Source organism: Marmota monax, unplaced genomic scaffold, assembly GCF_021218885.2.
Source record: "Marmota monax isolate L192 unplaced genomic scaffold, Marmota_monax_Labrador192_F-V1.1 WCK01_AAM20220418_F8-fsc00251, whole genome shotgun sequence".
Lineage (NCBI taxonomy): Eukaryota > Metazoa > Chordata > Mammalia > Rodentia > Sciuridae > Marmota > Marmota monax.
This window is the reverse complement of record NW_026694546.1, coordinates 2,019,063-2,032,732: the sequence shown is the minus strand read 5'-3', so window position 1 is coordinate 2,032,732 and position 13,670 is coordinate 2,019,063. Positions and strand designations below refer to the sequence as shown.

The 13,670-nt window shown below is 39.8% G+C and overlaps 1 protein-coding gene and 1 pseudogene across 1 annotated transcript in view; one reads left to right on the top strand and one right to left on the bottom strand.

The window, feature by feature from the left end:
* The window catches only part of Znf624 (zinc finger protein 624), a 46,414-nt gene extending 43,005 nt beyond the window's left edge, over positions 1-3,409 (bottom strand). The window contains exon 1 of the mRNA XM_046420703.2: positions 3,311-3,409. The gene's annotated coding sequence lies outside the window, so the exon portion shown is untranslated. The remainder of the gene's footprint in view (positions 1-3,310) is intronic.
* A 287-nt stretch (positions 3,410-3,696) lies between these two features.
* On the top strand, positions 3,697-4,470 carry LOC124076649 (large ribosomal subunit protein eL6-like; annotated as a pseudogene).
* Positions 4,471-13,670: the final 9,200 nt, after the last annotated feature.

Below are 13,670 nucleotides of genomic sequence, written 5' to 3'. Positions count from 1 at the left end.
GCTTTCCTGATGCATATATTATTCATTTTATGGATGATATATTATTGGCTCATGCTAATCCAGAGGTACTTTCAGAAATTTTTACTCAGAGACTTCACTTACAGCAATGGGTTTATGCATTGCTCCTCAAAAAATTCAAAAGGCGCCTCCTTTTCAATATCTGGGTCAGATAATTCAAGGACATACAATCCGTCCTCAAAATCTTCAGATAAGAGTTAAGGAGTTACATACCCTTAATGATTTTCAAAAGCTATTAGGAGATATTAATTGGCTGAGGCCATCCTTAAAACTAACTACTTCTGAGTTAAGTCCTTTATTTCAGATATTACAAGGGGCAAGAACCTTAAGTAGCCTATACAGAAAATGCAGCAAAGATGGCTAGTTGCGTGGCAACATCCAGTCCACCTTTCAACCTGGCAAAAACTTGAACTCTTAGGTAGCAACAAGCTACCCAGCTAAAGACATTTCCCAGCCTCCCTTGAGCCAGGTGTGGATGTCAATAAATTATGGCAAAAGGGATCTGAGTAAAAGATGCATTCAACTTTCAGGTCACATCTTTAAAAAGGAGCTGCTTGCCTTCCACTTCTTACTTTCCTTTATCCACTGGTGACACTAAAAGAATGAACCAGCTTCTATCACAGAAAGGACAATGCCCCCTGGACAATCTGGAGCAAAAAGGAACCTGGGTTACTAGATGATCTAAAAATCAGAGTTGCCTACTCCCACTCACTTCATCACTACTTGCCAACTATCAATTCAGATTATTGTAATGAGAAATAAGCTCTTTCTTGTTGGAACCACTATATGGACTCTGTTAAAGCTGCTGAATTAATTTCTAACATAGTGAAATCCATAAAAGAAAAGTCTAAATTTATCAGGGAAATATCAAGGAGCAGAGTTTAGTTAAACAGAAAATATTTGAACATCTTAGGAATGTACAGTAGTCTGCTTCATGATATTGGGTTTCACGAGGCACAATAAAATTTTTGATATGAAGAAAAAATTAAGAAGTTGACAGAAGAAAAACACTGCAGTGTGGAGATAAGCCCAGGGTTAAAAAAAAAAAAAAGTCATCTAGGGGATTCCCATAGTAAAGTCTCAAGGCTACCAACAAAATGGTATTCCCCTATACCAATATTCTCTAGATTTAAGGTTTTTGATCCCTTTGGAAAGTTAATGAATATTATCAATCTTCTCCCAGAAGACTCCCACATAGAAGAATAAAGAGGGTGATAAATCTTATGATGCTTATTAAGAAGGAAATCTTGCCTGGCATAGTGGCACATGCCTGTAATCCCAGCAACTCGGGAGGCTGAGTCAGGAGGATCTTGAGTTCAAAGCCAGACTTCACAAAAGTGAGGCACTTAGCAACTCACTGAGACCCTGTCTCTAAATAAAATACAAAATAGAGTTGGGGATGTAGCTTAGTGGTTGAGTACCCCACCCCCAAATAAAAGGAAATTCCTTGGTTCCATCCAAGATACAAATAAGGATCTCTACTTCATGTGATAGGCACAGAAATCTACACTTTTAATAAGTACCTCAGGTTCTTACCTTAAGAAATATTATCTTGAGGCCAATTTCTGAACCTCAAATTAAAAATTCTTTACACACTTCAAAATCCAAGCAAAATGTGTTTTACCAAGAGGCAAGGCCAATATGTTTTACTCTAGAGCACAGGCAAGGTGTGGTGTTGCAGGAGTTACCTGGGCTGAGTTTCTGCGTCAATCAAGGTATTTCTTATTATACTACATAACACCGGTACAACTTAACTTCTGAAGAAGGGGTTACGGATCCATTTGAGAATTTGACCTTGTCTCAGAATAATGCACATGCATATATGATGTTGCATGGTATTTCAGGGTACATGAAGATTGACTGTTCCCCACAAGCCTATTCACTGACCTCCAAGTGAAGAGGCCCAGTTTTACAAGGCTACAAAGAAAAAAGTGAGCTAAGACAAATAATCAACATGAATTATTTTTTCTCTAAACACTAAAGCAGACCTACAAAGAGTAATTGAAATTTTCAATTTCAGTAGTGGTTTTACCAAGAATAACCTGAGCCATTATTTATTTTTTAAATTGGTAAAGATTTATCAACTCCTCTGCCATATGTCACATAAATTATGCTAGTAAAGTATATTTATCCAAACTGTAAAATAGACATCTTTTGTAATCAGAATAAATGATATTTATGATTGAATATATTCAGCTTTATCTTAATCATGCAAACATATGCATAACAAAAAAAAACATAACAAAACAGAGAGACCGAGACCTCTGATACGTGGGGCCTCAATATTTACCTATTTTTCTATACTTTCCAAGTAGACAATATAACATATCTATATTTAAGTGGGATTTAAGTATGGAATAAAATCCCAAGGTAGCTGTCCATACCTCAGGTTTTAACCTTGATTTGGCTAACTTAGCAATGTGACATAAGCAAGTCAATGAGAACAATGAATCAGTTATTTGAACATAACCACGTTACATGTCTGTACTTTTGACATCATGCAGAAGCTATCTAGACCTATTATTTCCCCAGAGTCATCATTTCCCTCACATTTTCTTTTTCCTGGTTGTTTTGACTGCACCCAAGCGCTGCAGAATTATTAAGAGACTTTAGGAGAAACTTCCCTTGCTGTGATTCCTAAGCCAGTGTAGGTATTTTTTCAAAATAATAATAATAATAATAATGCAGTGTCCACGTTCTTGCTGAGAACTTCAGCGTCCCCGACTAGTCCAGCATTTCCCAAAAGCATACGCCCGCAAAGAAAAGCTGCCACGGTTAACTGTAGAGCATAACACAGGTCACCAATGTGAAACCCTGCTCCATCTCGGGCAGTTCGGAAGCCAGGGCGGACGTCCTCTGACCCATCTCGCCCTGTTTCCTTAACTGCCCTTCTCGGCCATTCCGGGGTCCCGCTCCTCACAGAAGCAAAGATGCAGGCCTGGGAAGACCGTTTGGCCCGGGCAGGGGCCGGTCATCCTCGTGGAACCGCAGCGCGGGCCCTGCGCCGGGGATCCTAACCCCTTGTGGCGAGGCCCTGCCAAGTCCGCGAGGAACGTTCCCCGAGTCGGACCGGCGAAGAGACCGTTGTTCGTGCGGACAGCCCTACGATAGGGCCGGGTGGAGACCGGGCCCACCCCCGGGCAGGAGGCCCAGCCCCGAAAGTCTCTCGGCGGGGTGGGAGGGCCCAGTCTGGGGCAGGGGAGGAAGCAGCCACGCCCCGGACGCTGCCGGGACCCAAGCGCCAGGGGAGGGGCGGGGGTAGTCGGGGCCTGACGCCCCAGGCAGTGAGTACCTGGCGGCCGCACTGAGCACAACTGAGGGCGCTCGCAGAGCAGGGTGGGAATGCGTCCAGCAATGGCGCCCGCTCGACTGGGTCGGCCTCCAGGAAGGCCAGTGCGCCTGCGCAGCCTGGACGCTGGAACTACAGTGCCCAGAATCCTCAGCGCCGGAGCAGTGCCCGGTACCCTCCCGCCCCCTTTGTCTGCTTTTAGAAATTTATGAAGGATTTGTTTACTGATGCTCTGGGTGACCTAAAAAAAAAAAAAAAAAAAAAAAAAAACTCGATCAGGTTGAGAACACATATGTTGAGGGACCATGAGTGTAATAAGCGCTAGTACTAGGCATTACTAACACAGACTGCTGACAGGACCCTGGCCATAGAACAAGTCATCCTATAAACTTAGTTCAAAACCTCAGGCGCCTGTAGAGTTGATAGATTTGTGTCCAAGCTTTTGCTCTTTTTCCATTCAAGTTCTTGACCAGAAAAAAAAAAAAATCGATAATGCCCTCATTATAATTTGGGGTCTTTGAGGACATGTACAAGAGGGAATACTCAGCTGCTAAATCCAAGGTTGAGAAGAAGTTTCTTGCTACTGTTGCAAAACCAGTCGGTGGTGACAAGAATGGAGGTACCATGGTGGTTAAGCTTCTCAAAATGCCTAGATACTACCTGACTGAAGATGTGCTGCGAAAGCTGTTTAGCCACGGCAAGAAACCTTTCAGTCAGCACGTGAGAAAGCTGCGAGCCAGCATCACTCCTGGGACCATCCTGATCATCCTCACTGGACGCCACAGAGAGTGGTTTTTCTGAAGCAGCTGAGCAGTGGCTTGCTACTTGTGACAGGACCTCTTTCCCTCAATCGAGTTCCTCTGCGTGGAACACACCAGATATTTGTTACCAGTCCCTCCGCAAAGATTGATATCAGCAATGTGAAAATCCCAAAACACCTCACTGATGCTTATTTCAAGAAGAAGCAGTTGAAGAAGTCCAGACACCAGGAAGGTGAAATCTTCAACACAGAGAAAGAGAAATACGAGATCATAGAGCAGTACAAGTTTGATCAGAAAGCTGTGGCCTCACAAATTTTACCCCAAATCAAAGCTATCCCTCAGCTCCAGGGCTCCGTTTTATCCTCACAAACTGGTATTCTAAATTTCTTACCAAGAACCTAATTAAATAACTAATACATTAAAAAAACAACAACAATCATTTGGGGTCTTTGAATCATAGTTTCCTTTTTCAGTTCATCTAAATAATAATGATAGTAATAATAAGTCATGATTTCCCCTGCCCCATTTCCATGACTTCAATGTCCAAAACCATATTCTCCATGGATGGTCAAACAGAATCCTTAAGGACACCACAGCTGCTTCCTCAATAATGGCACTATTTCCTCTCTAACCCATTCCTCTCCTGTGTGTGTTGGATTCCATAAGACCTCTTTCTGCTGCCTTGTGTACAATGCCTAAGCATGGTCAGCCCTTCCAGAAGAGGATCTTCAGGGAAATGTGAATCTCAGTAAAACTGAACCTAGCACACACACACAAAAACAAAAAAACAAAACAAAAAAAACCTGGATTCTGCATGAGTTCAAAGAAAAAAGGATCCTGTGGATATCTTTATAGAAATTATCAAAGGAGAAATGCAAGTGGAAAATTGAACTTCTGGACATCACAAGTACAACATCAAAACTTAAATTAGACTGAATTTAAAGCAATTGAGATATTGCAAAAGAAAAAATTAGTGAAATTTAAGACATACTAATAAAAACCGCACAAAAAAACAGAGGAAAAAGATGGAAAAATGAACAAAGATATTCCTTGTTAAAAAAAATCTATCAGGAGACAGTGAAAAACACATTTAAAGCACTGAAAGAAAACTGTCAGCCTGGAAATGTATACCCATCAAAATATTTTTCATAAATAAAGGTGACCTTATAGTGGAATAGATGGAGTAAACACACACCCCTCCCTACTTAGTACAACTTAAAGCTCTTCATATATACAAAACAAAGATAAGTTGAACAGAAGGCAGTCCAGCTAGGGATCTTGTAAGCACAGGAAAAACATGGTGGGAGTTTCCTGGTTTTTTTGTTTGTGTTTTCATTATATCTCCTGGCCTGATCCTGAAAAAAAACTGACAACCTGAATTGTCAATGGGTTCTGGCAAAGAAAAAAAAGAATAAAGAAAGAAAAAAAGAAAAAGAAGGAAGGAAGAAAGAAAGACCTGCTTTCTCTAGTGAAAGGACTGAGAAAAGGGCAATATCACATGATAGAAAACCTTTAAGACAATACCCACTCTGCTGCAACCAAATACCACAGACAAAAATGGTGGTTGTTTTAGTCAGTGGTTGTTTTTGCCACTGTCTTTAAAGCACCCAACCAGCACAATTACAGAGGAGGAAAATTTTATTTGAGGGCTCACAGTTTCAGAGGTCTTATTCCAGAGAAGGCTGGCCCCACTCCTTGGGGGGTCAAGGTGAGGCACAATATCATGGTGGAAGAATTTGAAAGAGGGAAGCAGCTCACATGGCGATCAGAAACCAGAGAGAGAGAGAGAGAGAGAGAGAGAGAGAGAGATCTCCACTTGGCAAATATAAATATATAACCCAAAGCCAAGCCCCAATTCCCACCTCCTCTAGCCATTCCTTACCACTTCAGTTACCACTCAGTTAATCCCTACCAGGAGATTAATTCACTGGATGGGTTAAGACTCTTAAAACCCAATCATTTCTGCTCTGAACCTTCTTGCATCGTTTCACACGTGAGCTTTTGGGGGATATCTCACAACCAAAACCATAACTGTGGTCCCACTACATTCTCATCAGCAAAGACTGGGTGGGGAACCCAGACTTCCAACCTCACTTAACCTTAATAAGTGCCCTCATTGCTCCTGCAAGGGTGAATACAGAAGAGGCAGTGTGGGGAGCTAGGATTTTCATTCACACTTGGTAATATTGAACCTCCCCACACACTGTCAGTTGAGGCCATCCGGGAAACAGTATAAGGTTCTCCTTCCCACCCAGCCAATGTGTTATCAGTGGTGGCCTAGTGGAGAGCCTGAAATGCAACCCCTGCCCACCACTAACAAGAATCTCTCACTCCTCAGGTATGTCTAAACAGAGGTTGGGTGTAAAATGTGGACTTCCACCCACAACAGCAATAGCCAGTTGGAGACCTTCTTACCCCTTCTCTGGTGTCAAAGGAAGAATCCTAAAATACAAGAAATAAAGAAGATCTACAATACCTTAATACACAAGATGTTGCTAAATTTGGCAAAAAGATGAATCTACAGATTCAAGAATTAACAAGATGCCCAGGAGGGAAAACACAAAGATATCCAGGCTAAGAAAGATAATAAACTCCTGAAAACTAAAGACAAAAAAAAAGAAAATTGGAAAAAGAAAGATGTTCTGAAAGCAGTAAGATTGAAACATCACCATACAAGTAACAGAAAATAAATTCAAATGGCAGCGGGGTTTCCATGAGAAACCATGGAGGTGAGAAGTAAGTGGAATAACATTTTACAAATGCTGAAGAAAATTAAGTCAACTCAGAATCAAGTGAAAATGTTCTTCAGAAATGACAGGGAGGTCAAGACATTTTCTGATGAAAGGCAACTAACACAATTTTGTTACCAGCAGAACTACTCTAAAAGCATGGTTAATAGAAGTTCTTGAAATGGAAAATATGTGATTTTTTTAAAAAAGGGAAACATTGAACATCAGGAAAGAAACTAAAAAAGAGTAAAAATTTGGTTTTATACAAAAATTATATAGATGGCATACCTGGCAGAAAACATACCTGAGTTTTAAATTCTTCCCAGTTTCACTGAAATACTGCTTGTCCTGATTTTCACTGAATTGAATTGAGTTTAAGAATGAGGGATTTTTGAAAATTAAGATAATTTTTTTCCTAAAAATCGAGATTCTTTTTAATCTAACAATTTATATTGTGTAATTTTCACAGCAAAGAACTTTCCATTTGCCTCAAAAAAAAAAGTTGAGGTGCAATTAAGAATGTTTCAGTCAAAGAAACTTGAGAAAATTCATTGCTAGCTGTGGCAGGTAGAATAATGTCCTTTCAGGATGTCCACATTCTGATCCCCAGAACCCATAATTATGGTACCTTATATGACACAGGTACTTTTCAGAGATATGATTTTGAATTGGAGAGATCATACTAGTTGTTCCAGGTGGGCTCAATATAGTCACCATGGCCTTTTAAGATGAAAAAAATTTTCCTGGCTGTGAGAGATGTGACAACAGAAGGAAGGAAGAGAGAGATGCAGAATTTCTAGCTTTGGACAAGGAGTAAGGGGCCATAAGCTAAGGTTCCCTTGAGCCCACAGAAAACACGTTCCTTTGAACATTTTGATTTTAGCCCAGTGAGACCTGTTTTCAAGTTGTGGCCGGCAAAACTATTTAATAATTTTGTCTTGTCTTGGTTAAGAACACTAAATTTGTGAATTACAGTGGATTTCTTATCAGAAGATATGGAGGCCAGAAAGAAGTGGGGCAACATTTATTTATTTATTTATTTATTAGTTGCTCATGACAATACAATGATCTTGGCACATTTATTTTTATGTGGTGCTAAGGATTGAACCCAGTGCCTTACATATGCTAGGCAAGCACTCTACCACTGAGATATAACCACAGCCCCAATAATTGTTTTTATTTTTTTAATATTTATTTTTTAGTTATAGGTGGACACAATATCTTTATTTTATTTTTATGTGGTGCTGAGGATCGAACCCAATGCCTCACACATACTAGGAGGGCACTCTACCTCTGAGCCACAATCCCAGCCCCCCAATAATTATTAATACTATTAATATCTAGTTAACTCTTCTTGATGGTCTCAGAACTATCATTTTGCAGCTGGTTATTCAAATTAGGATCCTAACAAAGTTCGCACTTTAGGTTTGTTTGTTTATAATGTCTCTTAAGCCTCACTTATTCTGTAACTATCCCCTTATCCTTTCTTCCTCATTTGCATTATTTGGGTGGGGAGACAGTGTCACTTGTACAATAGAATGCTCTCATCGATTTGGTTGATATTGCTTTCTCCTTAAGCTGGTTGTCCTCCAATATTTCTTGTAAACTAGTCATTGGAACTAGACGTTTGAGTAGATTTAGGTTGGATTTTTTTTAGACAAGAAAACTGCATAGGTGCTGCTGTGCTTCCTAATGCACATAATGAGGCTCATGCCTGATCAGAGCTAAGGAAGTAAAAGTAGTTCTGAAAGTTCTGAGGGTGTATATCACAGAGACAACAGTAGTTACCACTGTGGAAGGAAGAGGAAATGATATTATGTGTGGATCAAAGTAGTTACCACTGTGGAAGGAAGAGGAAATGATATTTATGGGTGGATCAAAAGAATTTTTAGTTTTGTCTAAAAATATTTGTTGATTTAATTGAAAAATGATTGATGCATTATCTCTATCTTGCATAATATTTAATGATTAATGAAAAGAAATAAGTGGGCAAAAAATTCAATTCTCAACAGGAAATGTAATGCCCCCAAAACATAAAAAGATAATATCAGCAATCACCAAATGAAGATGGACTGTCAAATTCACTAATAATTAATTTTTAAAAGTGATAAAGCATAATATCAATTGTCCCATGATAGAGAAGCTAGCATTCTCATACATTGCTAGTGGGAGCATAAATTTTATAATTGCAATAGTCACAAATTGATAATAACTATTATCTATTATCAATGATACAAATAATTTTAAAATATGCATTTTGGTCCAGTGGATTCTGTCTTGAGCCTGCCAGTGCCTGAAAGTGTGATTTAGTTTTGATTAACTGATTTTAAATAGAGCAAACTATTCTACCTGTTTCTATCCCAGAAATGCCCATCTACTTACTCAGATACTTGTGTCAAAATCTTTCCCTGGATGTTTCAGGTGTAGTAATGTACAGGTAGTCCTGGTCTACAATGACCTGCACAGCTAAACCCAAGAAACTGAAGAGGGGTGATGGGGGATAAGAAAAACACAGAGATATTGGAGAGCTGGGATCAGGTGGGACACTGTTCTCTGATGGAGAAAAAGTGGCTAAAGGGTTGGCCCAGCAAGTTTATTTATATAGGGTCTCATATCAAGAGGTAAAGGACTAGATATGCATTGTTTTTTGAACACTAGAAAGTTATAGGGCTAGAAACAATATTGTAGCTATTTCACTGTTGCAATGCCTAGGGCTTCCTGTGGCACCCAGGAAGCCCATTGTTCAAAGTTTCTACTAAGCAGGCAGGCTTGAAGCTTACAGCACTGATGAAACATTATTGTTATCTTGCTATGCTCAGAATCCTCTACCCCCAGGAGCTGGCATCTGAACTCAAAGCTGTGAGCTAAAGAATTCTATGGCAAGCACAGAATTCTCTCTTTTAACAGGGGTCACCATCAGCTGGGCCATTTTCCATTGGCACCGTCCCATGGAGAAATTCCCAGAAGTGGTGTCACCTCTGTCCAGGTGTCAGTTCAAAGCAATAATTCATTCACCACTCCCAACAGTGGTCTCTGTAGGCAAGATGATCAAGATTGGAACCAGCAGCTCTGGGATCATATCAGAGAGAAACTTCGCTTGTGATTCTAAACCAGAACTGCTGCGTGAAGTACAAGAAATCATGCCTTTGCTGCGCTCTTTATGACCACAGCCCAGTCCAGCAATCCCCATCGTCATATCATGATGCCATCATTCTACCACGATGTCAGGGGACAGAGTGAAGTTTTAAAAGTGATGTCTTGAACTGCCTTTGCGTTAATATGAGAAGAAAAAAAAAGACTTAAGGTCAGAAAGAGGTGTATATTGAGCATCCCAGTTTTTTTTTAAACACTGTTATTGTTCTTATATATTTATTTTACTTATTTTTATGTGGTGCTGAGGATCGAACCCAGTGCCTCAAGCATGCTAGGCAAGCGCTCTACCTCTGGGCCACAACCACAGCCCAAAGCATCCCTCTTTTTTAGATGCAAACCTCAGTGGTCTCTTCTGCCACCCCTGGTCTGGATGCAAGATGTGGGGACCGTTCTCCCCATCCCCACAGACTCTCCAGAGAGCTGGTTCCTTCCCTTGGACTCTGGCGAGGTGGCACAAGCCCCCCTCCGCGTAGTTAAGAGGGACTCCCAGACCAGCCACTCAGCACCACTGCTATTTTAGAAGCGGGTCAACAGGGAGCAAGGGGCCACACACCAGACACCACCTGGATCTGGGTACAGAAAGAGGAGGGGAGGGGCAGTGAAGAACCATGTCCAGCACTGGAGAAAGGGTGGACAGGGAGACCACCCTGGATCCTGTATAGCGCTTCAGCTGAACTGGGCAGCAACATCAATTGCACCTGCTTGGTGGTTGAGGTTTACTGGCTTGTGCACCCCATAAGGCGACCTGGCTTTGCTTTGCTGCTGGATTGAAAGGTCCCCAGGGGATTCAAGCTTTATCTGCCTCTGCTATATTGGATACCCGTTGGGCATGGCGAACACTAAAGGAAACAGACTTTGTCCTGAAGTGAAAATAGCACAAGAGTGAATATAAAAAGTCTGTCAATATGGGCACGTGACAGAGAAGGACAAGGTAATAATAGTTCACCATGAGGACAAGCGGGACTTTGTAACTTGGTTGAAACATGTGAGTCCAGAATCTGTGCTGGTATATAGGTGGCCATGATTTTTACTGTTTCCTTCAGATGGTAGAACAAAAAAACAACCCTTCCCTCATCCTGTGTGCCTCTGCAATAGAACTTCCTACATTGGTGTTTCTGCCAAATATTATTCCTTGCCCCAGTTCTGTCCGGTATAGTATTTTCCACTTCTTTGGTCAGGTTGAGAACATCTGGGTATTTTGAAGATGCTTCCCTGAGCATAGGAAGTTTTCCTCTCATTCGTCCAATTCTGTACCAGCCCGAGGTCCAAATGTTCTTCATCTTCATCAGAATCAGCTTCTTATGGTTAAAGGATTCTGTTGGGCATTCTCTTTTGTTCCTTGATTGTTGACTCACTCCCATGTCATTAATAGTCACCTATATGGTGATGACTCTCAAATTGCAATGCATAGTTCAAATTAAATTCATGAGCCCTGGATCTATAATGATTAATTTGACTCTGGAGGCTGAGGCAGGAGGATTGTGAGTTCAAAGCCAGCCTCAGCAACTTAGTGACAGCCTAAGCAACTCAGAGAGACCCTATCTCTAATAAAACATTAAAAAGGACTGGGGAATGTAGCTCCATGGTTAAGTGCCCCTGGATTCAATCCCTGGTACCAAAAAAAAAAAAAGTACCCATAATGATTAACACATATACAATTTAATACGGGCCAGGCACAGTTCTAAGCCTTTGATATATATAATTCATTTAATTATCACAACAACATATACATGTGTATGTATATGTATATATATATATATATATATACACATATATGTGTAAGTATATGTGTGTATGCATCTCTATATATGTGTATATATACATATATGAGTTACCTATACATTCACACGTGTATATATATTAGTATATGTATATTATTATTATTCCATTTTATAGATGATACAAAAAGGTTATGTATCAGACCCCAGGCACCTCTAAACATCTCAAGTTGAACTTGTCCCAAATGATTGCCTTGTCTTCCCCTGCCAGACATGCTTCTCCTGTAGCATGTTTATTCTCAGTCAATAGTATCATTAAGTGTTATTTATATTCTGGGGTCAGAGGAAACTTGCTTTTATATTGATGTGCCTACTATAAGATTGTGAATAATGTGCTGCATTCTGAGATGCTTTCCCTACAAACATTTATGCTTGCAGGGTAGGGTTCTAGAGTAGAAGAATAATTTTCACATTTATACATTTGCAAAGACTTTTTTCTTCCTTTATAAATATTTTCTTATTATACAAATAGTAAGACTTATATGTCAACTATAGGGTTTCTGTATTATTAGGGCTCTCTAGAGAACCAGAACTAATAGTGTGTGTGTGTGTGCGCGCACGTGTGTGTGTGTAATTGGCACATGCAATTGTAGAGTCTGGCAAGTCCTAAGATCTTGAGTCAGTAGACAGTAACACAGGAGAGTCATCATATAGTTCCAATCTGAATCTGAAGGCCCAAGAACCAGGAAAGATGATGGTATGAGTCTGAAAGCTGGCAGGCTTGAGACCCAAGAAGGGCTATGTTTCAGTGAGTCCAGAGGCTGAAAAAGGCTGGCGTGCTTACTCAAGCTGTCATGAGGGAAGAGTTCTCTCTTATTTAGCCTTGTTCAGTTCAGGACTTCAATTGATTGGATGGGACCCATCCACATTAGGGATGGCAATTTGCCTTACTCGGTCTACCAATTTAAATGATAATCTTATCCAGAAATATCCTTGAAGACATATCCAGGATGATGTTTGATTAAATATCTGGGCACTTCTTGGCCCAGCCAACTCGATATATAAAATTAGCCATCATAGTTTCTCTCTAGTATAAAGGTTCTTTATGGAGTGTTTGTGCTGGTTTAAGGTTCTTTAACATTAATTAAAATAATCTTAAGTAACTTTTCAGATATGTGATTTCATGTGTGTTTCACATGCAGACTCTTTCCTGCAGGGCCTGTAGAACAATAAAGATAAACTTCAATCTGAAGCCTCTTTTTAGTTGAAGTTTCTTGAAGGAAATTCAACTCTTCTTCAGATGATATCCCTTGTTGTCTTGTTACCTTTTTATCAAGACTTCACATTTCTAAGACTTTTCCATAATGGTCTTCCAAAAACATTATTTTTACATCTTCCGATTCTTGTTTCCGAAGGTTTTTTCCTGCTCTAGACAGTTGCTCATATCAAATCTCTGTTGAGTAGGTGATGGTGGATATATTTTATTCTCTGATGGATGGGGGAAGACAGAAATGCTGGTGTGTTTAAATGTAATTTCAAATGAGTCTAGAACACACTTCACCTCCACCAAAAAAAAAAAAAAAAAATAGGTGAATTTTTGTGTGTTTACTTTTTATTCACCTGTTGTTATGGTTGATAATATAAAACTGCAAGCTATCTGTGTATCTGTGTCTGGGAGAAAAGCCTTTATCTCAATGTGTGTGTTTCCAATATTTTCCTACAGATATAGGGGATTAATAAACAGGACATAAAGTCTCATTATATGAATTAAGTAAGTTTTGAATTATACTTTTTTCCCATAGCTTTATTGAGGTAAAATTGAAGTAAAATAAAATGCACATATTTGAAGTATGCAATTTGATCAGTTTTAACATGTATGTAACCAATACAATCAATATAAAAAGCATTTCCATTACTTTTTAAATTTAAAATTATGCACACTGTGTTTCCTGCATGATTTATTACATCAGAAATCAATCACCTTAAGATATATAAAACCCCA